Below are 25,205 nucleotides of genomic sequence, written 5' to 3'. Positions count from 1 at the left end.
TGTTGTGTTGTATTTTTGTACATTTATACGGTGTGAAAAGATGCCGAGACCCGGGATCGAACCAGGGACCTTTAGATCTTCAGTCTAACGCTCTCCCAACTGAGCTATTTCGGCCTCCTCTAACAGTAAGCGTGGACACGTTTTAAAAAAAATGGAAAACACAACAACAGCATAGAAATCCAACTGCATTACAAACCAGAGTCCTCTCCAGCACAAGAAAATTTCCAATTACTTCACAGGAAGCTACATTTATTTAAATTAGTTGATAAGTATCAATATACCAGCAAGATAAAGCTTAACATTGAAGCAAGGACCTTTAGAGCTTCAGCGAGACCATGGCAAAACCTAGAGATGAGCCAGGTACTTCAAGATCTTCAGTGTAAAGCTCTGCATACTGAGCAAGGACCTGTAGAGCTTCAGCGAGACCATTGCAAAACCTAGAGATGTGCCAGATACTTCAAGATCTTCAGTGTAAAGCTCTTTACACTGAACTATTTTAGCTTCACGAGAGTGAAAAGATGATCTCCCTTTGAAGAATTTGAAGACATTCCATCGTGAACTAAATTTCACAAAGTTACAATACATTTAATATGAACCTTTCCAAAACCCAGAAACTAAACAGGGACCTTAAGCCGAATGCTCTGCCAACCAAGCCATTTGAGCCTCTGAGAAAACGTTTTGTTTTCAATTGAATTATGTTCTATATTTTTCTCAGGACATTTTGAACAATCTGGCAATTTTCAGGCAGCATGGAAATTCTAATAGACTAAGAAAAAACAAAACAAAACCGAAAGACTTTTTAAACTTTCATCAATCACATTGTTTTGGTTACCAAGCATATCCAATATTGGATTTCAAGTAGGGATGTTGAGATTTTCAGTGCATCAGTCCTTGCTGGTGGTTTTAAAGCCTACTGAAAACGTTTTGGGATGGATTTAGAAATGGGTACTTTTAATCATGTACTTTCCTGAATGAGGAGCATCCCTATCAATTTACGAAAGAAAAAGGAGACTTCCAAAATAGTTATCGGTTGTTTTATATCCAAAGAAGAACATGCCGAAACCCGGGATCGAACCAGGGACCTTTAGATCTTCAGTCTAACGCTCTCCCAACTGAGCTATTTCGGCCTGTGCTGCTAGTTGTGGAGGTCACTGTTTTGGGAATTTGAAGATGTTCCACATCATAGAAATGCAAAGACATTGTGAATACAATTACAAGAATAACAAAAATTTCCAAACCGGAAGTAAATTTTTTAAACGTGTTGTGTTGTATTTTTGTACATTTATATGGTGTGAAAAGATGCCGAAACCCGGGATCGAACCAGGGACCTTTAGATCTTCAGTCTAACGCTCTCCCAACTGAGCTATTTCGGCCTTCTCTAACAGTAAGCGTGGACACGTTTTAAAAAAAATGGAAAACACAACAACAGCATAGAAATCCAACTGCATTACAAACCAGAGTCCTCTCCAGCACAAGAAAATTTCCAATTACTTCACAGGAAGCTACATTTCTTTAAATTAGTTGATAAGTATCAATATACTAGCAAGATAAAGCTTAACATTGAAGCAAGGACCTTTAGAGCTTCAGCGAGACCATGGCAAAACCTAGAGATGAGCCAGGTACTTCAAGATCTTCAGTGTAAAGCTCTGCATACTGAGCAAGGACCTGTAGAGCTTCAGCGAGACCATTGCAAAACCTAGAGATGTGCCAGATACTTCAAGATCTTCAGTGTAAAGCTCTTTACACTGAACTATTTTAGCTTCACGAGAGTGAAAAGATGATCTCCCTTTGAAGAATTTGAAGACATTCCATCGTGAACTAAATTTCACAAAGTTACAATACATTTAATATGAACCTTTCCAAAACCCAGAAACTAAACAGGGACCTTAAGCCTAATGCTCTGCCAACCAAGCCATTTGAGCCTCTGAGAAAACGTTTTGTTTTCAATTGAATTATGTTCTATATTTTTCTCAGGACATTTTGAACAATCTGGCAATTTTCAGGCAGCATGGAAATTCTAAAAGACTAAGAAAAAACAAAACAAAACCGAAAGACTTTTTAAACTTTCATCAATCACATTGTTTTGGTTACCAAGCATATCCAATATTGGATTTCAAGTAGGGATGTTGAGATTTTCAGTGCATCAGTCCTTGCTGGTGGTTTTAAAGCCTACTGAAAACGTTTTGGGATGGATTTAGAAATGGGTACTTTTAATCATGTACTTTCCTGAATGAGGAGCATCCCTATCAATTTACGAAAGAAAAAGGAGACTTCCAAAATAGTTATCGGTTGTTTTATATCCAAAGAAGAACATGCCGAAACCCGGGATCGAACCAGGGACCTTTAGATCTTCAGTCTAACGCTCTCCCAACTGAGCTATTTCGGCCTGTGCTGCTAGTTGTGGAGGTCACTGTTTTGGGAATTTGAAGATGTTCCACACCATAGAAATGCAAAGACATTGTGAATACAATTAAAAGAATAACAAAAATTTCCAAACCGGAAGTAAATTTTTTAAATGTGTTGTGTTGTATTTTTGTACATTTATACGGTGTGAAAAGATGCCGAAACCCGGGATCGAACCAGGGACCTTTAGATCTTCAGTCTAACGCTCTCCCAACTGAGCTATTTCGGCCTCCTCTAACAGTAAGCGTGGACACTTTTTAAAAAAATTGAAGACACAAAAACAGCATAGAAATCCAACTGCATTACAAACCAGAGTCCTCTCCAGCACAAGAAAATTTCCAATTACTTCACAGGAAGCTACATTTCTTTAAATTAGTTGATAAGTATCAATATACTAGCAAGATAAAGCTTAACATTGAAGCAAGGACCTTTAGAGCTTCAGCGAGACCATGGCAAAACCTAGAGATGAGCCAGGTACTTCAAGATCTTCAGTGTAAAGCTCTGCATACTGAGCAAGGACCTGTAGAGCTTCAGCGAGACCATTGCAAAACCTAGAGATGTGCCAGATACTTCAAGATCTTCAGTGTAAAGCTCTTTACACTGAACTATTTTAGCTTCACGAGAGTGAAAAGATGATCTCCCTTTGAAGAATTTGAAGACATTCCATCGTGAACTAAATTTCACAAAGTTACAATACATTTAATATGAACCTTTCCAAAACCCAGAAACTAAACAGGGACCTTAAACCTAATGCTCTGCCAACCAAGCCATTTGAGCCTCTGAGAAAACGTTTTGTTTTCAATTGAATTATGTTCTATATTTTTCTCAGGACATTTTGAACAATCTGGCAATTTTCAGGCAGCATGGAAATTCTAATAGACTAAGAAAAAACAAAACAAAACCGAAAGACTTTTTAAACTTTCATCAATCACATTGTTTTGGTTACCAAGCATATCCAATATTGGATTTCAAGTAGGGATGTTGAGATTTTCAGTGCATCAGTCCTTGCTGGTGGTTTTAAAGCCTACTGAAAACGTTTTGGGATGGATTTAGAAATGGGTACTTTTAATCATGTACTTTCCTGAATGAGGAGCATCCCTATCAATTTACGAAAGAAAAAGGAGACTTCCAAAATAGTTATCGGTTGTTTTATATCCAAAGAAGAACATGCCGAAACCCGGGATCGAACCAGGGACCTTTAGATCTTCAGTCTAACGCTCTCCCAACTGAGCTATTTCGGCCTGTGCTGCTAGTTGTGGAGGTCACTGTTTTGGGAATTTGAAGATGTTCCACATCATAGAAATGCAAAGACATTGTGAATACAATTACAAGAATAACAAAAATTTCCAAACCGGAAGTAAATTTTTTAAACGTGTTGTGTTGTATTTTTGTACATTTATATGGTGTGAAAAGATGCCGAAACCCGGGATCGAACCAGGGACCTTTAGATCTTCAGTCTAACGCTCTCCCAACTGAGCTATTTCTGCCTCCTCTTACAGTAAGCGGGGACACTTTTTTAAAAAATTGAAGACACAACAACAGCATAGAAATCCAACTGCATTACAAACCAGAGTCCTCTCCAGCACAAGAAAATTTCCAATTACTTCACAGGAAGCTACATTTATTTAAATTAGTTGATAAGTATCAATATACTAGCAAGATAAAGCTTAACATTGAAGCAAGGACCTTTAGAGCTTCAGCGAGACCATGGCAAAACCTAGAGATGAGCCAGGTACTTCAAGATCTTCAGTGTAAAGCTCTGCATACTGAGCAAGGACCTGTAGAGCTTCAGCGAGACCATTGCAAAACCTAGAGATGTGCCAGATACTTCAAGATCTTCAGTGTAAAGCTCTTTACACTGAACTATTTTAGCTTCACGAGAGTGAAAAGATGATCTCCCTTTGAAGAATTTGAAGACATTCCATCGTGAACTAAATTTCACAAAGTTACAATACATTTAATATGAACCTTTCCAAAACCCAGAAACTAAACAGGGACCTTAAGCCTAATGCTCTGCCAACCAAGCCATTTGAGCCTCTGAGAAAACGTTTTGTTTTCAATTGAATTATGTTCTATATTTTTCTCAGGACATTTTGAACAATCTGGCAATTTTCAGGCAGCATGGAAATTCTAATAGACTAAGAAAAAACAAAACAAAACCGAAAGACTTTTTAAACTTTCATCAATCACATTGTTTTGGTTACCAAGCATATCCAATATTGGATTTCAAGTAGGGATGTTGAGATTTTCAGTGCATCAGTCCTTGCTGGTGGTTTTAAAGCCTACTAAAAACATTTTGGGATGGATTTAGAAATGGGTACTTTTAATCATGTACTTTCCTGAATGAGGAGCATCCCTATCAATTTACGAAAGAAAAAGGAGACTTCCAAAATAGTTATCGGTTGTTTTATATCCAAAGAAGAACATGCCGAAACCCGGGATCGAACCAGGGACCTTTAGATCTTCAGTCTAACACTCTCCCAACTGAGCTATTTCGGCCTGTGTTGCTAGCTGTGGAGGTCACTGTTTTGGGAATTTGAAGATGTTCCACATCATAGAAATGCAAAGACATTGTGAATACAATTACAAGAATAACAAAAATTTCCAAACCGGAAGTAAATTTTTTAAACGTGTTGTGTTGTATTTTTGTACATTTATATGGTGTGAAAAGATGCCGAGACCCGGGATCGAACCAGGGACCTTTAGATCTTCAGTCTAACGCTCTCCCAACTGAGCTATTTCGGCCTCCTCTAACAGTAAGCGTGGACACGTTTTAAAAAAAATGGAAAACACAACAACAGCATAGAAATCCAACTGCATTACAAACCAGAGTCCTCTCCAGCACAAGAAAATTTCCAATTACTTCACAGGAAGCTACATTTATTTAAATTAGTTGATAAGTATCAATATACTAGCAAGATAAAGCTTAACATTGAAGCAAGGACCTTTAGAGCTTCAGCGAGACCATGGCAAAACCTAGAGATGAGCCAGGTACTTCAAGATCTTCAGTGTAAAGCTCTGCATACTGAGCAAGGACCTGTAGAGCTTCAGCGAGACCATTGCAAAACCTAGAGATGTGCCAGATACTTCAAGATCTTCAGTGTAAAGCTCTTTACACTGAACTATTTTAGCTTCACGAGAGTGAAAAGATGATCTCCCTTTGAAGAATTTGAAGACATTCCATCGTGAACTAAATTTCACAAAGTTACAATACATTTAATATGAACCTTTCCAAAACCCAGAAACTAAACAGGGACCTTAAGCCTAATGCTCTGCCAACCAAGCCATTTGAGCCTCTGAGAAAACGTTTTGTTTTCAATTGAATTATGTTCTATATTTTTCTCAGGACATTTTGAACAATCTGGCAATTTTAAGGCAGCATGGAAATTCTAATAGACTAAGAAAAAACAAAACAAAACCGAAAGACTTTTTAAACTTTCATCAATCACATTGTTTTGGTTACCAAGCATATCCAATATTGGATTTCAAGTAGGGATGTTGAGATTTTCAGTGCATCAGTCCTTGCTGGTGGTTTTAAAGCCTACTGAAAACGTTTTGGGATGGATTTAGAAATGGGTACTTTTAATCATGTACTTTCCTGAATGAGGAGCATCCCTATCAATTTACGAAAGAAAAAGGAGACTTCCAAAATAGTTATCGGTTGTTTTATATCCAAAGAAGAACATGCCGAAACCCGGGATCGAACCAGGGACCTTTAGATCTTCAGTCTAACGCTCTCCCAACTGAGCTATTTCGGCCTGTGCTGCTAGTTGTGGAGGTCACTGTTTTGGGAATTTGAAGATGTTCCACACCATAGAAATGCAAAGACATTGTGAATACAATTAAAAGAATAACAAAAATTTCCAAACCGGAAGTAAATTTTTTAAATGTGTTGTGTTGTATTTTTGTACATTTATACGGTGGAAAAGATGCCGAAACCCGGGATCGAACCAGGGACCTTTAGATCTTCAGTCTAACGCTCTCCCAACTGAGCTATTTCGGCCTCCTCTAACAGTAAGCGTGGACACTTTTTAAAAAAATTGAAGACACAAAAACAGCATAGAAATCCAACTGCATTACAAACCAGAGTCCTCTCCAGCACAAGAAAATTTCCAATTACTTCACAGGAAGCTACATTTCTTTAAATTAGTTGATAAGTATCAATATACTAGCAAGATAAAGCTTAACATTGAAGCAAGGACCTTTAGAGCTTCAGCGAGACCATGGCAAAACCTAGAGATGAGCAAGGTACTTCAAGATCTTCAGTGTAAAGCTCTGCATACTGAGCAAGGACCTGTAGAGCTTCAGCGAGACCATTGCAAAACCTAGAGATGTGCCAGATACTTCAAGATCTTCAGTGTAAAGCTCTTTACACTGAACTATTTTAGCTTCACGAGAGTGAAAAGATGATCTCCCTTTGAAGAATTTGAAGACATTCCATCGTGAACTAAATTTCACAAAGTTACAATACATTTAATATGAACCTTTCCAAAACCCAGAAACTAAACAGGGACCTTAAGCCTAATGCTCTGCCAACCAAGCCATTTGAGCCTCTGAGAAAACGTTTTGTTTTCAATTGAATTATGTTCTATATTTTTCTCAGGACATTTTGAACAATCTGGCAATTTTCAGGCAGCATGGAAATTCTAATAGACTAAGAAAAAACAAAACAAAACCAAAAGACTTTTTAAACTTTCATCAATCACATTGTTTTGGTTACCAAGCATATCCAATATTGGATTTCAAGTAGGGATGTTGAGATTTTCAGTGCATCAGTCCTTGCTGGTGGTTTTAAAGCCTACTGAAAACGTTTTGGGATGGATTTAGAAATGGGTACCTTTAATCATGTACTTTCCTGAATGAGGAGCATCCCTATCAATTTACGAAAGAAAAAGGAGACTTCCAAAATAGTTATCGGTTGTTTTATATCCAAAGAAGAACATGCCGAAACCCGGGATCGAACCAGGGACCTTTAGATCTTCAGTCTAACGCTCTCCCAACTGAGCTATTTCGGCCTGTGCTGCTAGTTGTGGAGGTCACTGTTTTGGGAATTTGAAGATGTTCCACATCATAGAAATGCAAAGACATTGTGAATACAATTACAAGAATAACAAAAATTTCCAAACCGGAAGTAAATTTTTTAAACGTGTTGTGTTGTATTTTTGTACATTTATATGGTGTGAAAAGATGCCGAAACCCGGGATCGAACCAGGGACCTTTAGATCTTCAGTCTAACGCTCTCCCAACTGAGCTATTTCTGCCTCCTCTTACAGTAAGCGGGGACACTTTTTTAAAAAATTGAAGACACAACAACAGCATAGAAATCCAACTGCATTACAAACCAGAGTCCTCTCCAGCACAAGAAAATTTCCAATTACTTCACAGGAAGCTACATTTATTTAAATTAGTTGATAAATATCAATATACTAGCAAGATAAAGCTTAACATTGAAGCAAGGACCTTTAGAGCTTCAGCGAGACCATGGCAAAACCTAGAGATGAGCCAGGTACTTCAAGATCTTCAGTGTAAAGCTCTGCATACTGAGCAAGGACCTGTAGAGCTTCAGCGAGACCATTGCAAAACCTAGAGATGTGCCAGATACTTCAAGATCTTCAGTGTAAAGCTCTTTACACTGAACTATTTTAGCTTCACGAGAGTGAAAAGATGATCTCCCTTTGAAGAATTTGAAGACATTCCATCGTGAACTAAATTTCACAAAGTTACAATACATTTAATATGAACCTTTCCAAAACCCAGAAACTAAACAGGGACCTTAAGCCTAATGCTCTGCCAACCAAGCCATTTGAGCCTCTGAGAAAACGTTTTGTTTTCAATTGAATTATGTTCTATATTTTTCTCAGGACATTTTGAACAATCTGGCAATTTTCAGGCAGCATGGAAATTCTAATAGACTAAGAAAAAACAAAACAAAACCGAAAGACTTTTTAAACTTTCATCAATCACATTGTTTTGGTTACCAAGCATATCCAATATTGGATTTCAAGTAGGGATGTTGAGATTTTCAGTGCATCAGTCCTTGCTGGTGGTTTTAAAGCCTACTGAAAACGTTTTGGGATGGATTTAGAAATGGGTACTTTTAATCATGTACTTTCCTGAATGAGGAGCATCCCTATCAATTTACGAAAGAAAAAGGAGACTTCCAAAATAGTTATCGGTTGTTTTATATCCAAAGAAGAATATGCCGAAACCCGGGATCGAACCAGGGACCTTTAGATCTTCAGTCTAACGCTCTCCCAACTGAGCTATTTCGGCCTGTGCTGCTAGTTGTGGAGGTCACTGTTTTGGGAATTTGAAGATGTTCCACACCATAGAAATGCAAAGACATTGTGAATACAATTAAAAGAATAACAAAAATTTCCAAACCGGAAGTAAATTTTTTAAATGTGTTGTGTTGTATTTTTGTACATTTATACGGTGTGAAAAGATGCCGAAACCCGGGATCGAACCAGGGACCTTTAGATCTTCAGTCTAATGCTCTCCCAACTGAGCTATTTCGGCCTCCTCTAACAGTAAGCGTGGACACTTTTTAAAAAAATTGAAGACACAAAAACAGCATAGAAATCCAACTGCATTACAAACCAGAGTCCTCTCCAGCACAAGAAAATTTCCAATTACTTCACAGGAAGCTACATTTATTTAAATTAGTTGATAAGTATCAATATACTAGCAAGATAAAGCTTAACATTGAAGCAAGGACCTTTAGAGCTTCAGCGAGACCATGGCAAAACCTAGAGATGAGCCAGGTACTTCAAGATCTTCAGTGTAAAGCTCTGCATACTGAGCAAGGACCTGTAGAGCTTCAGCGAGACCATTGCAAAACCTAGAGATGTGCCAGATACTTCAAGATCTTCAGTGTAAAGCTCTTTACACTGAACTATTTTAGCTTCACGAGAGTGAAAAGATGATCTCCCTTTGAAGAATTTGAAGACATTCCATCGTGAACTAAATTTCACAACGTTACAATACATTTAATATGAACCTTTCCAAAACCCAGAAACTAAACAGGGACCTTAAGCCTAATGCTCTGCCAACCAAGCCATTTGAGCCTCTGAGAAAACGTTTTGTTTTCAATTGAATTATGTTCTATATTTTTCTCAGGACATTTTGAACAATCTGGCAATTTTCAGGCAGCATGGAAATTCTAATAGACTAAGAAAAAACAAAACAAAACCGAAAGACTTTTTAAACTTTCATCAATCACATTGTTTTGGTTACCAAGCATATCCAATATTGGATTTCAAGTAGGGATGTTGAGATTTTCAGTGCATCAGTCCTTGCTGGTGGTTTTAAAGCCTACTAAAAACGTTTTGGGATGGATTTAGAAATGGGTACTTTTAATCATGTACTTTCCTGAATGAGGAGCATCCCTATCAATTTACGAAAGAAAAAGGAGACTTCCAAAATAGTTATCGGTTGTTTTATATCCAAAGAAGAACATGCCGAAACCCGGGATCGAACCAGGGACCTTTAGATCTTCAGTCTAACGCTCTCCCAACTGAGCTATTTCGGCCTGTGTTGCTAGTTGTGGAGGTCACTGTTTTGGGAATTTGAAGATGTTCCACATCATAGAAATGCAAAGACATTGTGAATACAATTACAAGAATAACAAAAATTTCCAAACCGGAAGTAAATTTTTTAAACGTGTTGTGTTGTATTTTTGTACATTTATATGGTGTGAAAAGATGCCGAGACCCGGGATCGAACCAGGGACCTTTAGATCTTCAGTCTAACGCTCTCCCAACTGAGCTATTTCGGCCTCCTCTAACAGTAAGCGTGGACACGTTTTAAAAAAAATGGAAAACACAACAACAGCATAGAAATCCAACTGCATTACAAACCAGAGTCCTCTCCAGCACAAGAAAATTTCCAATTACTTCACAGGAAGCTACATTTATTTAAATTAGTTGATAAGTATCAATATACTAGCAAGATAAAGCTTAACATTGAAGCAAGGACCTTTAGAGCTTCAGCGAGACCATGGCAAAACCTAGAGATGAGCCAGGTACTTCAAGATCTTCAGTGTAAAGCTCTGCATACTGAGCAAGGACCTGTAGAGCTTCAGCGAGACCATTGCAAAACCTAGAGATGTGCCAGATACTTCAAGATCTTCAGTGTAAAGCTCTTTACACTGAACTATTTTAGCTTCACGAGAGTGAAAAGATGATCTCCCTTTGAAGAATTTGAAGACATTCCATTGTGAACTAAATTTCACAAAGTTACAATACATTTAATATGAACCTTTCCAAAACCCAGAAACTAAACAGGGACCTTAAGCCTAATGCTCTGCCAACCAAGCCATTTGAGCCTCTGAGAAAACGTTTTGTTTTCAATTGAATTATGTTCTATATTTTTCTCAGGACATTTTGAACAATCTGGCAATTTTCAGGCAGCATGGAAATTCTAATAGACTAAGAAAAAACAAAACAAAACCGAAAGACTTTTTAAACTTTCATCAATCACATTGTTTTGGTTACCAAGCATATCCAATATTGGATTTCAAGTAGGGATGTTGAGATTTTCAGTGCATCAGTCCTTGCTGGTGGTTTTAAAGCCTACTGAAAACGTTTTGGGATGGATTTAGAAATGGGTACTTTTAATCATGTACTTTCCTGAATGAGGAGCATCCCTATCAATTTACGAAAGAAAAAGGAGACTTCCAAAATAGTTATCGGTTGTTTTATATCCAAAGAAGAACATGCCGAAACCCGGGATCGAACCAGGGACCTTTAGATCTTCAGTCTAACGCTCTCCCAACTGAGCTATTTCGGCCTGTGCTGCTAGTTGTGGAGGTCACTGTTTTGGGAATTTGAAGATGTTCCACACCATAGAAATGCAAAGACATTGTGAATACAATTAAAAGAATAACAAAAATTTCCAAACCGGAAGTAAATTTTTTAAATGTGTTGTGTTGTATTTTTGTACATTTATACGGTGTGAAAAGATGCCGAAACCCGGGATCGAACCAGGGACCTTTAGATCTTCAGTCTAACGCTCTCCCAACTGAGCTATTTCGGCCTCCTCTAACAGTAAGCGTGGACACTTTTTAAAAAAATTGAAGACACAAAAACAGCATAGAAATCCAACTGCATTACAAACCAGAGTCCTCTCCAGCACAAGAAAATTTCCAATTACTTCACAGGAAGCTACATTTATTTAAATTAGTTGATAAGTATCAATATACTAGCAAGATAAAGCTTAACATTGAAGCAAGGACCTTTAGAGCTTCAGCGAGACCATGGCAAAACCTAGAGATGAGCCAGGTACTTCAAGATCTTCAGTGTAAAGCTCTGCATACTGAGCAAGGACCTGTAGAGCTTCAGCGAGACCATTGCAAAACCTAGAGATGTGCCAGATACTTCAAGATCTTCAGTGTAAAGCTCTTTACACTGAACTATTTTAGCTTCACGAGAGTGAAAAGATGATCTCCCTTTGAAGAATTTGAAGACATTCCATCGTGAACTAAATTTCACAAAGTTACAATACATTTAATATGAACCTTTCCAAAACCCAGAAACTAAACAGGGACCTTAAGCCTAATGCTCTGCCAACCAAGCCATTTGAGCCTCTGAGAAAACGTTTTGTTTTCAATTGAATTATGTTCTATATTTTTCTCAGGACATTTTGAACAATCTGGCAATTTTCAGGCAGCATGGAAATTCTAATAGACTAAGAAAAAACAAAACAAAACCGAAAGACTTTTTAAACTTTCATCAATCACATTGTTTTGGTTACCAAGCATATCCAATATTGGATTTCAAGTAGGGATGTTGAGATTTTCAGTGCATCAGTCCTTGCTGGTGGTTTTAAAGCCTACTGAAAACGTTTTGGGATGGATTTAGAAATGGGTACTTTTAATCATGTACTTTCCTGAATGAGGAGCATCCCTATCAATTTACGAAAGAAAAAGGAGACTTCCAAAATAGTTATCGGTTGTTTTATATCCAAAGAAGAACATGCCGAAACCCGGGATCGAACCAGGGACCTTTAGATCTTCAGTCTAACGCTCTCCCAACTGAGCTATTTCGGCCTGTGCTGCTAGTTGTGGAGGTCACTGTTTTGGGAATTTGAAGATGTTCCACATCATAGAAATGCAAAGACATTGTGAATACAATTACAAGAATAACAAAAATTTCCAAACCGGAAGTAAATTTTTTAAACGTGTTGTGTTGTATTTTTGTACATTTATATGGTGTGAAAAGATGCCGAAACCCGGGATCGAACCAGGGACCTTTAGATCTTCAGTCTAACGCTCTCCCAACTGAGCTATTTCTGCCTCCTCTTACAGTAAGCGGGGACACTTTTTTAAAAAATTGAAGACACAACAACAGCATAGAAATCCAACTGCATTACAAACCAGAGTCCTCTCCAGCACAAGAAAATTTCCAATTACTTCACAGGAAGCTACATTTATTTAAATTAGTTGATAAGTATCAATATACTAGCAAGATAAAGCTTAACATTGAAGCAAGGACCTTTAGAGCTTCAGCGAGACCATGGCAAAACCTAGAGATGAGCCAGGTACTTCAAGATCTTCAGTGTAAAGCTCTGCATACTGAGCAAGGACCTGTAGAGCTTCAGCGAGACCATTGCAAAACCTAGAGATGTGCCAGATACTTCAAGATCTTCAGTGTAAAGCTCTTACACTGAACTATTTTAGCTTCACGAGAGTGAAAAGATGATCTCCCTTTGAAGAATTTGAAGACATTCCATCGTGAACTAAATTTCACAAAGTTACAATACATTTAATATGAACCTTTCCAAAACCCAGAAACTAAACAGGGACCTTAAGCCTAATGCTCTGCCAACCAAGCCATTTGAGCCTCTGAGAAAACGTTTTGTTTTCAATTGAATTATGTTCTATATTTTTCTCAGGACATTTTGAACAATCTGGCAATTTTCAGGCAGCATGGAAATTCTAATAGACTAAGAAAAAACAAAACAAAACCGAAAGACTTTTTAAACTTTCATCAATCACATTGTTTTGGTTACCAAGCATATCCAATATTGGATTTCAAGTAGGGATGTTGAGATTTTCAGTGCATCAGTCCTTGCTGGTGGTTTTAAAGCCTACTGAAAACGTTTTGGGATGGATTTAGAAATGGGTACTTTTAATCATGTACTTTCCTGAATGAGGAGCATCCCTATCAATTTACGAAAGAAAAAGGAGACTTCCAAAATAGTTATCGGTTGTTTTATATCCAAAGAAGAACATGCCGAATCCCGGGATCGAACCAGGGACCTTTAGATCTTCAGTCTAACGCTCTCCCAACTGAGCTATTTCGGCCTGTGCTGCTAGTTGTGGAGGTCACTGTTTTGGGAATTTGAAGATGTTCCACACCATAGAAATGCAAAGACATTGTGAATACAATTAAAAGAATAACAAAAATTTCCAAACCGGAAGTAAATTTTTTAAATGTGTTGTGTTGTATTTTTGTACATTTATACGGTGTAAAAAGATGCCGAAACCCGGGATCGAACCAGGGACCTTTAGATCTTCAGTCTAACGCTCTCCCAACTGAGCTATTTCGGCCTCCTCTAACAGTAAGCGTGGACACTTTTTAAAAAAATTGAAGACACAAAAACAGCATAGAAATCAAACTGCATTACAAACCAGAGTCCTCTCCAGCACAAGAAAATTTCCAATTACTTCACAGGAAGCTACATTTATTTAAATTAGTTGATAAGTATCAATATACTAGCAAGATAAAGCTTAACATTGAAGCAAGGACCTTTAGAGCTTCAGCGAGACCATGGCAAAACCTAGAGATGAGCCAGGTACTTCAAGATCTTCAGTGTAAAGCTCTGCATACTGAGCAAGGACCTGTAGAGCTTCAGCGAGACCATTGCAAAACCTAGAGATGTGCCAGATACTTCAAGATCTTCAGTGTAAAGCTCTTACACTGAACTATTTTAGCTTCACGAGAGTGAAAAGATGATCTCCCTTTGAAGAATTTGAAGACATTCCATCGTGAACTAAATTTCACAAAGTTACAATACATTTAATATGAACCTTTCCAAAACCCAGAAACTAAACAGGGACCTTAAGCCTAATGCTCTGCCAACCAAGCCATTTGAGCCTCTGAGAAAACGTTTTGTTTTCAATTGAATTATGTTCTATATTTTTCTCAGGACATTTTGAACAATCTGGCAATTTTCAGGCAGCATGGAAATTCTAATAGACTAAGAAAAAACAAAACAAAACCGAAAGACTTTTTAAACTTTCATCAATCACATTGTTTTGGTTACCAAGCATATCCAATATTGGATTTCAAGTAGGGATGTTGAGATTTTCAGTGCATCAGTCCTTGCTGGTGGTTTTAAAGCCTACTGAAAACGTTTTGGGATGGATTTAGAAATGGGTACTTTTAATCATGTACTTTCCTGAATGAGGAGCATCCCTATCAATTTACGAAAGAAAAAGGAGACTTCCAAAATAGTTATCGGTTGTTTTATATCCAAAGAAGAACATGCCAAAACCCGGGATCGAACCAGGGACCTTTAGATCTTCAGTCTAACGCTCTCCCAACTGAGCTATTTCGGCCTGTGCTGCTAGTTGTGGAGGTCACTGTTTTGGGAATTTGAAGATGTTCCACATCATAGAAATGCAAAGACATTGTGAATACAATTACAAGAATAACAAAAATTTCCAAACCGGAAGTAAATTTTTTAAACGTGTTGTGTTGTATTTTTGTACATTTATATGGTGTGAAAAGATGCCGAAACCCGGGATCGAACCAGGGACCTTTAGATCTTCAGTCTAACGCTCTCCCAACTGAGCTATTTCTGCCTCCTCTTACAGTAAGCGGGGACACTTTTTTAAAAAATTGAAGACACAACAACAGCATAGAAATCCAACTGCATTACAAACCAGAGTCCTCTCCAGCACAAGAAAATTTCCAATTACTTCACAGGAAGCTACATTTATTTAAATTAGTTGATAAGTATCAATATACTAGCAAGATAAAGCTTAACATTGAAGCAAGGACCTTTAGAGCTTCAGCGAGACCATGGCAAAACCTAGAGATGAGCCAGGTACTTCAAGATCTTCAGTGTAAAGCTCTGCATACTGAGCAAGGACCTGTAGAGCTTCAGCGAGACCATTGCAAAACCTAGAGATGTGCCAGATACTTCAAGATCTTCAGTGTAAAGCTCTTACACTGAACTATTTTAGCTTCACGAGAGTGAAAAGATGATCTCCCTTTGAAGAATTTGAAGACATTCCATCGTGAACTAAATTTCACAAAGTTACAATACATTTAATATGAACCTTTCCAAAACCCAGAAACTAAACAGGGACCTTAAGCCTAATGCTCTGCCAACCAAGCCATTTGAGCCTCTGAGAAAACGTTTTGTTTTCAATTGAATTATGTTCTATATTTTTCTCAGGACATTTTGAACAATCTGGCAATTTTCAGGCAGCATGGAAATTCTAATAGACTAAGAAAAAACAAAACAAAACCGAAAGACTTTTTAAACTTTCATCAATCACATTGTTTTGGTTACCAAGCATATCCAATATTGGATTTCAAGTAGGGATGTTGAGATTTTCAGTGCATCAGTCCTTGCTGGTGGTTTTAAAGCCTACTGAAAACGTTTTGGGATGGATTTAGAAATGGGTACTTTTAATCATGTACTTTCCTGAATGAGGAGCATCCCTATCAATTTACGAAAGAAAAAGGAGACTTCCAAAATAGTTATCGGTTGTTTTATATCCAAAGAAGAACATGCCGAAACCCGGGATCGAACCAGGGACCTTTAGATCTTCAGTCTAACGCTCTCCCAACTGAGCTATTTCGGCCTGTGCTGCTAGTTGTGGAGGTCACTGTTTTGGGAATTTGAAGATGTTCCACACCATAGAAATGCAAAGACATTGTGAATACAATTAAAAGAATAACAAAAATTTCCAAACCGGAAGTAAATTTTTTAAATGTGTTGTGTTGTATTTTTGTACATTTATACGGTGTAAAAAGATGCCGAAACCCGGGATCGAACCAGGGACCTTTAGATCTTCAGTCTAACGCTCTCCCAACTGAGCTATTTCGGCCTCCTCTAACAGTAAGCGTGGACACTTTTTAAAAAAATTGAAGACACAAAAACAGCATAGAAATCAAACTGCATTACAAACCAGAGTCCTCTCCAGCACAAGAAAATTTCCAATTACTTCACAGGAAGCTACATTTATTTAAATTAGTTGATAAGTATCAATATACTAGCAAGATAAAGCTTAACATTGAAGCAAGGACCTTTAGAGCTTCAGCGAGACCATGGCAAAACCTAGAGATGAGCCAGGTACTTCAAGATCTTCAGTGTAAAGCTCTGCATACTGAGCAAGGACCTGTAGAGCTTCAGCGAGACCATTGCAAAACCTAGAGATGTGCCAGATACTTCAAGATCTTCAGTGTAAAGCTCTTACACTGAACTATTTTAGCTTCACGAGAGTGAAAAGATGATCTCCCTTTGAAGAATTTGAAGACATTCCATCGTGAACTAAATTTCACAAAGTTACAATACATTTAATATGAACCTTTCCAAAACCCAGAAACTAAACAGGGACCTTAAGCCTAATGCTCTGCCAACCAAGCCATTTGAGCCTCTGAGAAAACGTTTTGTTTTCAATTGAATTATGTTCTATATTTTTCTCAGGACATTTTGAACAATCTGGCAATTTTCAGGCAGCATGGAAATTCTAATAGACTAAGAAAAAACAAAACAAAACCGAAAGACTTTTTAAACTTTCATCAATCACATTGTTTTGGTTACCAAGCATATCCAATATTGGATTTCAAGTAGGGATGTTGAGATTTTCAGTGCATCAGTCCTTGCTGGTGGTTTTAAAGCCTACTGAAAACGTTTTGGGATGGATTTAGAAATGGGTACTTTTAATCATGTACTTTCCTGAATGAGGAGCATCCCTATCAATTTACGAAAGAAAAAGGAGACTTCCAAAATAGTTATCGGTTGTTTTATATCCAAAGAAGAACATGCCAAAACCCGGGATCGAACCAGGGACCTTTAGATCTTCAGTCTAACGCTCTCCCAACTGAGCTATTTCGGCCTGTGCTGCTAGTTGTGGAGGTCACTGTTTTGCGAATTTGAAGATGTTCCACATCATAGAAATGCAAAGACATTGTGAATACAATTACAAGAATAACAAAAATTTCCAAACCGGAAGTAAATTTTTTAAACGTGTTGTGTTGTATTTTTGTACATTTATATGGTGTGAAAAGATGCCGAAACCCGGGATCGAACCAGGGACCTTTAGATCTTCAGTCTAACGCTCTCCCAACTGAGCTATTTCGGCCTCCTCTTACAGTAAGCGGGGACACTTTTTTAAAAAATTGAAGACACAACAACAGCATAGAAATCCAACTGCATTACAAACCAGAGTCCTCTCCAGCACAAGAAAATTTCCAATTACTTCACAGGAAGCTACATTTATTTAAATTAGTTGATAAGTATCAATATACTAGCAAGATAAAGCTTAACATTGAAGCAAGGACCTTTAGAGCTTCAGCGAGACCATGGCAAAACCTAGAGATGAGCCAGGTACTTCAAGATCTTCAGTGTAAAGCTCTGCATACTGAGCAAGGACCTGTAGAGCTTCAGCGAGACCATTGCAAAACCTAGAGATGTGCCAGATACTTCAAGATCTTCAGTGTAAAGCTCTTTACACTGAACTATTTTAGCTTCACGAGAGTGAAAAGATGATCTCCCTTTGAAGAATTTGAAGACATTCCATCGTGAACTAAATTTCACAAAGTTACAATACATTTAATATGAACCTTTCCAAAACCCAGAAACTAAACAGGGACCTTAAGCCTAATGCTCTGCCAACCAAGCCATTTGAGCCTCTGAGAAAACGTTTTGTTTTCAATTGAATTATGTTCTATATTTTTCTCAGGACATTTTGAACAATCTGGCAATTTTCAGGCAGCATGGAAATTCTAATAGACTAAGAAAAAACAAAACAAAACCGAAAGACTTTTTAAACTTTCATCAATCACATTGTTTTGGTTACCAAGCATATCCAATATTGGATTTCAAGTAGGGATGTTGAGATTTTCAGTGCATCAGTCCTTGCTGGTGGTTTTAAAGCCTACTGAAAACGTTTTGGGATGGATTTAGAAATGGGTACTTTTAATCATGTACTTTCCTGAATGAGGAGCATCCCTATCAATTTACGAAAGAAAAAGGAGACTTCCAAAATAGTTATCAGTTGTTTTATATCCAAAGAAGAACGTGCCGAAACCCGGGATCGAACCAGGGACCTTTAGATCTTCAGTCTAACGCTCTCCCAACTGAGCTATTTCGGCCTGTGCTGCTAGTTGTGGAGGTCACTGTTTTGGGAATTTGAAGATGTTCCACATCATAGAAATGCAAAGACATTGTGAATACAATTACAAGAATAACAAAAATTTCCAAACTGGAAGTAAATTTTTTAAACGTGTTGTGTTGTATTTTTGTACATTTATATGGTGTGAAAAGATGCCGAAACCCGGGATCGAACCAGGGACCTTTAGATCTTCAGTCTAACGCTCTCCCAACTGAGCTATTTCTGCCTCCTCTTACAGTAAGCGGGGACACTTTTTTAAAAAATTGAAGACACAACAACAGCATAGAAATCCAACTGCATTACAAACCAGAGTCCTCTCCAGCAAAAGAAAATTTCCAATTACTTCACAGGAAGCTACATTTCTTTAAATTAGTTGATAAGTATCAATATACTAGCAAGATAAAGCTTAACATTGAAGCAAGGACCTTTAGAGCTTCAGCGAGACCATGGCAAAACCTAGAGATGAGCCAGGTACTTCAAGATCTTCAGTGTAAAGCTCTGCATACTGAGCAAGGACCTGTAGAGCTTCAGCGAGACCATTGCAAAACCTAGAGATGTGCCAGATACTTCAAGATCTTCAGTGTAAAGCTCTTTACACTGAACTATTTTAGCTTCACGAGAGTGAAAAGATGATCTCCCTTTGAAGAATTTGAAGACATTCCATCGTGAACTAAATTTCACAAAGTTACAATACATTTAATATGAACCTTTCCAAAACCCAGAAACTAAACAGGGACCTTAAGCCTAATGCTCTGCCAACCAAGCCATTTGAGCCTCTGAGAAAACGTTTTGTTTTCAATTGAATTATGTTCTATATTTTTCTCAGGACATTTTGAACAATCTGGCAATTTTCAGGCAGCATGGAAATTCTAATAGACTAAGAAAAAACAAAACAAAACCGAAAGACTTTTTAAACTTTCATCAATCACATTGTTTTGGTTACCAAGCATATCCAATATTGGATTTCAAGTAGGGATGTTGAGATTTTCAGTGCATCAGTCCTTGCTGGTGGTTTTAAAGCCTACTGAAAACGTTTTGGGATGGATTTAGAAATGGGTACTTTTAATCATGTACTTTCCTGAATGAGGAGCATCCCTATCAATTTACGAAAGAAAAAGGAGACTTCCAAAATAGTTATCGGTTGTTTTATATCCAAAGAAGAACATGCCGAAACCCGGGATTGAACCAGGGACCTTTAGATCTTCAGTCTAACGCTCTCCCAACTGAGCTATTTCGGCCTGTGCTGCTAGTTGTGGAGGTCACTGTTTTGGGAATTTGAAGATGTTCCACACCATAGAAATGCAAAGACATTGTGAATACAATTAAAAGAATAACAAAAATTTCCAAACCGGAAGTAAATTTTTTAAATGTGTTGTGTTGTATTTTTGAACATTTATACGGTGTGAAAAGATGCCGAAACCCGGGATCGAACCAGGGACCTTTAGATCTTCAGTCTAACGCTCTCCCAACTGAGCTATTTCGGCCTCCTCTAACAGTAAGCGTGGACACTTTTTAAAAAAATTGAAGACACAAAAACAGCATAGAAATCCAACTGCATTACAAACCAGAGTCCTCTCCAGCACAAGAAAATTTCCAATTACTTCACAGGAAGCTACATTTCTTTAAATTAGTTGATAAGTATCAATATACTAGCAAGATAAAGCTTAACATTGAAGCAAGGACCTTTAGAGCTTCAGCGAGACCATGGCAAAACCTAGAGATGAGCCAGGTACTTCAAGATCTTCAGTGTAAAGCTCTGCATACTGAGCAAGGACCTGTAGAGCTTCAGCGAGACCATTGCAAAACCTAGAGATGTGCCAGATACTTCAAGATCTTCAGTGTAAAGCTCTTTACACTGAACTATTTTAGCTTCACGAGAGTGAAAAGATGATCTCCCTTTGAAGAATTTGAAGACATTCCATCGGGAACTAAATTTCACAAAGTTACAATACATTTAATATGAACCTTTCCAAAACCCAGAAACTAAACAGGGACCTTAAGCCTAATGCTCTGCCAACCAAGCCATTTGAGCCTCTGAGAAAACGTTTTGTTTTCAATTGAATTATGTTCTATATTTTTTTCAGGACATTTTGAACAATCTGGCAATTTTCAGGCAGCATGGAAATTCTAATAGACTAAGAAAAAACAAAACAAAACCGAAAGACTTTTTAAACTTTCATCAATCACATTGTTTTGGTTACCAAGCATATCCAATATTGGATTTCAAGTAGGGATGTTGAGATTTTCAGTGCATCAGTCCTTGCTGGTGGTTTTAAAGCCTACTGAAAACGTTTTGGGATGGATTTAGAAATGGGTACTTTTAATCATGTACTTTCCTGAATGAGGAGCATCCCTATCAATTTACGAAAGAAAAAGGAGACTTCCAAAATAGTTATCGGTTGTTTTATATCCAAAGAAGAACATGCCGAAACCCGGGATCGAACCAGGGACCTTTAGATCTTCAGTCTAACGCTCTCCCAACTGAGCTATTTCGGCCTGTGCTGCTAGTTGTGGAGGTCACTGTTTTGGGAATTTGAAGATGTTCCACATCATAGAAATGCAAAGACATTGTGAATACAATTACAAGAATAACAAAAATTTCCAAACCGGAAGTAAATTTTTTAAACGTGTTGTGTTGTATTTTTGTACATTTATATGGTGTGAAAAGATGCCGAAACCCGGGATCGAACCAGGGACCTTTAGATCTTCAGTCTAACGCTCTCCCAACTGAGCTATTTCTGCCTCCTCTTACAGTAAGCGGGGACACTTTTTTAAAAAATTGAAGACACAACAACAGCATAGAAATCCAACTGCATTACAAACCAGAGTCCTCTCCAGCACAAGAAAATTTCCAATTACTTCACAGGAAGCTACATTTCTTTAAATTAGTTGATAAGTATCAATATACTAGCAAGATAAAGCTTAACATTGAAGCAAGGACCTTTAGAGCTTCAGCGATACCATGGCAAAACCTAGAGATGAGCCAGGTACTTCAAGATCTTCAGTGTAAAGCTCTGCATACTGAGCAAGGACCTGTAGAGCTTCAGCGAGACCATTGCAAAACCTAGAGATGTGCCAGATACTTCAAGATCTTCAGTGTAAAGCTCTTTACACTGAACTATTTTAGCTTCACGAGAGTGAAAAGATGATCTCCCTTTGAAGAATTTGAAGACATTCCATCGTGAACTAAATTTCACAAAGTTACAATACATTTAATATGAACCTTTCCAAAACCCAGAAACTAAACAGGGACCTTAAGCCTAATGCTCTGCCAACCAAGCCATTTGAGCCTCTGAGAAAACGTTTTGTTTTCAATTGAATTATGTTCTATATTTTTCTCAGGACATTTTGAACAATCTGGCAATTTTCAGGCAGCATGGAAATTCTAATAGACTAAGAAAAAACAAAACAAAACCGAAAGACTTTTTAAACTTTCATCAATCACATTGTTTTGGTTACCAAGCATATCCAATATTGGATTTCAAGTAGGGATGTTGAGATTTTCAGTGCATCAGTCCTTGCTGGTGGTTTTAAAGCCTACTGAAAACGTTTTGGGATGGATTTAGAAATGGGTACTTTTAATCATGTACTTTCCTGAATGAGGAGCATCCCTATCAATTTACGAAAGAAAAAGGAGACTTCCAAAATAGTTATCGGTTGTTTTATATCCAAAGAAGAACATGCCGAAACCCGGGATCGAACCAGGGACCTTTAGATCTTCAGTCTAATGCTCTCCCAACTGAGCTATTTCGGCCTGTGCTGCTGGTTGTGGAGGTCACTGTTTTGGGAATTTGAAGATGTTCCACATCATAGAAATGCAAAGACATTGTGAATACAATTACAAGAATAACATAAATTTCCAAACCGGAAGTAAATTTTTTAAACGTGTTGTGTTGTATTTTTGTACATTTATATGGTGTGAAAAGATGCCGAAACCCGGGATCGAAACAGGGACCTTTAGATCTTCAGTCTAACGCTCTCCCAACTGAGCTATTTCGGCCTCCTCTAACAGTAAGCGTGGACACTTTTTAAAAAAATTGAAGACACAACAACAGCATAGAAATCCAACTGCATTACAAACCAGAGTCCTCTCCAGCACAAGAAAATTTCCAATTACTTCACAGGAAGCTACATTTCTTTAAATTAGTTGATAAGTATCAATATACTAGCAAGATAAAGCTTAACATTTGAGCAAGGACCTTTAGAGATTCAGCGAGACCATGACAAAACCTAGAGATGAGCCAGGTACTTCAAGATCTTCAGTGTAAAGCTCTGCATACCGAGCAAGGACCTGTAGAGCTTCAGCGAGACCATTGCAAAACCTAGAGATGTGCCAGATACTTCAAGATCTTCAGTGTAAAGCTCTGCATACTGAGCAAGGACCTGTAGAGCTTCAGCGAGACCATTGCAAAACCTAGAGATGTGCCAGATACTTCAAGATCTTCAGTGTAAAGCTCTCCACACTGAACTATTTTAGCTTCACGAGAGTGCAAAGATGATCTCCCTTTGAAGAATTTGAAGACATTCCATCGTGAACTAAATTTCACAAAGTTACAATACATTTAATATGAACCTTTCCAAAACCCAGAAACTAAACAGGGACCTTAAGCCTAATGCTCTGCCAACCAAGCCATTTGAGCCTCTGACAAAACGTTTTGTTTTCAATTGAATTATGTTCTATATTTTTCTCAGGACATTTTGAACAATCTGGCAATTTTCAGGCAGCATGGAAATTCTAATAGACTAAGAAAAAACAAAACAAAACCGAAAGACTTTTTAAACTTTCATCAATCACATTGTTTTGGTTACCAAGCATATCCAATATTGGATTTCAAGTAGGGATGTTGAGATTTTCAGTGCATCAGTCCTTGCTGGTGGTTTTAAAGCCTACTGAAAACGTTTTGGGATGGATTTAGAAATGGGTACTTTTAATCATGTACTTTCCTGAATGAGAAGCATCCCTATCAATTTCCGAAAGAAAAAGGAGACTTCCAAAATAGTTATCGGTTGTTTTATATCCAAAGAAGAACATGCCGAAACCTGGGATCGAACCAGGGACCTTTAGATCTTCAGTCTAACGCTCTCCCAACTGAGCTATTTCGGCCTGTGCTGCTAGTTGTGGAGGTCACTGTTTTGGGAATTTGAAGATGTTCCACATCATAGAAATGCAAAGACATTGTGAATACAATTACAAGAATAACAAAAATTTCCAAAGCGGAAGTAAATTTTTTAAACGTGTTGTGTTGTATTTGTGTACATTTATATGGTGTGAAAAGATGCCGAAACCCGGGATCGAACCAGGGACCTTTAGATCTTCAGTCTAACGCTCTCCCAACTGAGCTATTTCGGCCTCCTCTAACAGTATGCGTGGACACTTTTTAAAAAAATTGAAGACACAACAACAGCATAGAAATCCAACTGCATTACAAACCAGAGTCCTCTCCAGCACAAGAAAATTTCCAATTACTTCACAGGAAGCTACATTTATTTAAATTAGTTGATAAGTATCAATATACTAGCAAGATAAAGCTTAACATTGAAGCAAGGACCTTTAGAGCTTCAGCGAGACCATGGCAAAACCTAGAGATGAGCCAGGTACTTCAAGATCTTCAGTGTAAAGCTCTGCATACCGAGCAAGGACCTGTAGAGCTTCAGCGAGACCATTGCAAAACCTAGAGATGTGCCAGATACTTCAAGATCTTCAGTGTAAAGTTCTCCACACAGAACTATTTTAGCTTCACGAGAGTGAAAAGATGATCTCCCTTTGAAGAATTTGAAGACATTCCACCGTGAACTAAATTTCACAAAGTTACAATACATTTAATATGAACCTTTCCAAAACCCAGAAACTAAACAGGGACCTTAAGCCTAATGCTCTGCCAACCAAGCCATTTGAGCCTCTGAGAAAACGTTTTGTTTTCAATTGAATTATGTTCTATATTTTTCTCAGGACAATTTGAACAATCTGTCAATTTTCAGGCAGCATGGAAATTCTAATAGACTAAGAAAAAACAAAACAAAACCGAAAGACTTTTTAAACTTTCATCAATCACATTGTTTTGGTTACCAAGCATATCCAATATTGGATTTCAAGTAGGGATGTTGAGATTTTCAGTGCATCAGTCCTTGCTGGTGGTTTTAAAGCCTACTGAAAACGTTTTGGGATGGATTTAGAAATGGGTACTTTTAATCATGTACTTTCCTGAATGAGGAGCATCCCTATCAATTTACGAAAGAAAAAGGAGACTTCCAAAATAGTTATCGGTTGTTTTATATCCAAAGAAGAACATGCCGAAACCCGGGATCGAACCAGGGACTTTTAGATCTTCAGTCTAACGCTCTCCCAACTGAGCTATTTCGGCCTGTGCTGCTAGTTGTGGAGGTCACTGTTTTGGGAATTTGAAGATGTTCCACATCATAGAAATGCAAAGACATTGTGAATACAATT

The 25,205-nt window shown here is 37.8% G+C and overlaps 22 non-coding genes across 22 annotated transcripts; all 22 read right to left on the bottom strand.

The window, feature by feature from the left end:
* Positions 1-1,054: 1,054 nt before the first annotated feature.
* TRNAF-GAA (transfer RNA phenylalanine (anticodon GAA)) lies at positions 1,055-1,127 on the bottom strand. The gene has a single exon. It is a non-coding gene; the product is annotated as a tRNA-Phe (tRNA).
* Positions 1,128-1,300: 173 nt separating this feature from the next.
* On the bottom strand, positions 1,301-1,373 carry TRNAF-GAA (transfer RNA phenylalanine (anticodon GAA)). Its single transcript has one exon. It is a non-coding gene; the product is annotated as a tRNA-Phe (tRNA).
* Positions 1,374-2,313: 940 nt separating this feature from the next.
* On the bottom strand, positions 2,314-2,386 carry TRNAF-GAA (transfer RNA phenylalanine (anticodon GAA)). Its single transcript has one exon. It is a non-coding gene; the product is annotated as a tRNA-Phe (tRNA).
* A 173-nt stretch (positions 2,387-2,559) lies between these two features.
* On the bottom strand, positions 2,560-2,632 carry TRNAF-GAA (transfer RNA phenylalanine (anticodon GAA)). Its single transcript has one exon. It is a non-coding gene; the product is annotated as a tRNA-Phe (tRNA).
* Positions 2,633-3,571: 939 nt separating this feature from the next.
* On the bottom strand, positions 3,572-3,644 carry TRNAF-GAA (transfer RNA phenylalanine (anticodon GAA)). Its single transcript has one exon. It is a non-coding gene; the product is annotated as a tRNA-Phe (tRNA).
* A 2,444-nt stretch (positions 3,645-6,088) lies between these two features.
* TRNAF-GAA (transfer RNA phenylalanine (anticodon GAA)) lies at positions 6,089-6,161 on the bottom strand. Its single transcript has one exon. It is a non-coding gene; the product is annotated as a tRNA-Phe (tRNA).
* Positions 6,162-6,333: 172 nt separating this feature from the next.
* TRNAF-GAA (transfer RNA phenylalanine (anticodon GAA)) lies at positions 6,334-6,406 on the bottom strand. Its single transcript has one exon. It is a non-coding gene; the product is annotated as a tRNA-Phe (tRNA).
* A 939-nt stretch (positions 6,407-7,345) lies between these two features.
* TRNAF-GAA (transfer RNA phenylalanine (anticodon GAA)) lies at positions 7,346-7,418 on the bottom strand. The gene has a single exon. It is a non-coding gene; the product is annotated as a tRNA-Phe (tRNA).
* A 1,185-nt stretch (positions 7,419-8,603) lies between these two features.
* TRNAF-GAA (transfer RNA phenylalanine (anticodon GAA)) lies at positions 8,604-8,676 on the bottom strand. The gene has a single exon. It is a non-coding gene; the product is annotated as a tRNA-Phe (tRNA).
* A 1,185-nt stretch (positions 8,677-9,861) lies between these two features.
* Positions 9,862-9,934, bottom strand: TRNAF-GAA (transfer RNA phenylalanine (anticodon GAA)). Its single transcript has one exon. It is a non-coding gene; the product is annotated as a tRNA-Phe (tRNA).
* A 1,186-nt stretch (positions 9,935-11,120) lies between these two features.
* On the bottom strand, positions 11,121-11,193 carry TRNAF-GAA (transfer RNA phenylalanine (anticodon GAA)). The gene has a single exon. It is a non-coding gene; the product is annotated as a tRNA-Phe (tRNA).
* A 173-nt stretch (positions 11,194-11,366) lies between these two features.
* TRNAF-GAA (transfer RNA phenylalanine (anticodon GAA)) lies at positions 11,367-11,439 on the bottom strand. Its single transcript has one exon. It is a non-coding gene; the product is annotated as a tRNA-Phe (tRNA).
* A 939-nt stretch (positions 11,440-12,378) lies between these two features.
* TRNAF-GAA (transfer RNA phenylalanine (anticodon GAA)) lies at positions 12,379-12,451 on the bottom strand. Its single transcript has one exon. It is a non-coding gene; the product is annotated as a tRNA-Phe (tRNA).
* A 1,430-nt stretch (positions 12,452-13,881) lies between these two features.
* TRNAF-GAA (transfer RNA phenylalanine (anticodon GAA)) lies at positions 13,882-13,954 on the bottom strand. The gene has a single exon. It is a non-coding gene; the product is annotated as a tRNA-Phe (tRNA).
* Positions 13,955-16,149: 2,195 nt separating this feature from the next.
* TRNAF-GAA (transfer RNA phenylalanine (anticodon GAA)) lies at positions 16,150-16,222 on the bottom strand. The gene has a single exon. It is a non-coding gene; the product is annotated as a tRNA-Phe (tRNA).
* Positions 16,223-16,395: 173 nt separating this feature from the next.
* TRNAF-GAA (transfer RNA phenylalanine (anticodon GAA)) lies at positions 16,396-16,468 on the bottom strand. The gene has a single exon. It is a non-coding gene; the product is annotated as a tRNA-Phe (tRNA).
* A 1,184-nt stretch (positions 16,469-17,652) lies between these two features.
* TRNAF-GAA (transfer RNA phenylalanine (anticodon GAA)) lies at positions 17,653-17,725 on the bottom strand. The gene has a single exon. It is a non-coding gene; the product is annotated as a tRNA-Phe (tRNA).
* A 939-nt stretch (positions 17,726-18,664) lies between these two features.
* On the bottom strand, positions 18,665-18,737 carry TRNAF-GAA (transfer RNA phenylalanine (anticodon GAA)). Its single transcript has one exon. It is a non-coding gene; the product is annotated as a tRNA-Phe (tRNA).
* Positions 18,738-20,168: 1,431 nt separating this feature from the next.
* On the bottom strand, positions 20,169-20,241 carry TRNAF-GAA (transfer RNA phenylalanine (anticodon GAA)). The gene has a single exon. It is a non-coding gene; the product is annotated as a tRNA-Phe (tRNA).
* Positions 20,242-21,180: 939 nt separating this feature from the next.
* Positions 21,181-21,253, bottom strand: TRNAF-GAA (transfer RNA phenylalanine (anticodon GAA)). Its single transcript has one exon. It is a non-coding gene; the product is annotated as a tRNA-Phe (tRNA).
* Positions 21,254-23,788: 2,535 nt separating this feature from the next.
* On the bottom strand, positions 23,789-23,861 carry TRNAF-GAA (transfer RNA phenylalanine (anticodon GAA)). The gene has a single exon. It is a non-coding gene; the product is annotated as a tRNA-Phe (tRNA).
* Positions 23,862-24,034: 173 nt separating this feature from the next.
* Positions 24,035-24,107, bottom strand: TRNAF-GAA (transfer RNA phenylalanine (anticodon GAA)). Its single transcript has one exon. It is a non-coding gene; the product is annotated as a tRNA-Phe (tRNA).
* Between the last annotated feature and the right edge of the window lie 1,098 nt (positions 24,108-25,205).

This window comes from Engystomops pustulosus, chromosome 1 (assembly GCF_040894005.1).
Source record: "Engystomops pustulosus chromosome 1, aEngPut4.maternal, whole genome shotgun sequence".
Lineage (NCBI taxonomy): Eukaryota > Metazoa > Chordata > Amphibia > Anura > Leptodactylidae > Engystomops > Engystomops pustulosus.
This window is presented reverse-complemented; position numbering and strand designations above follow the sequence as displayed.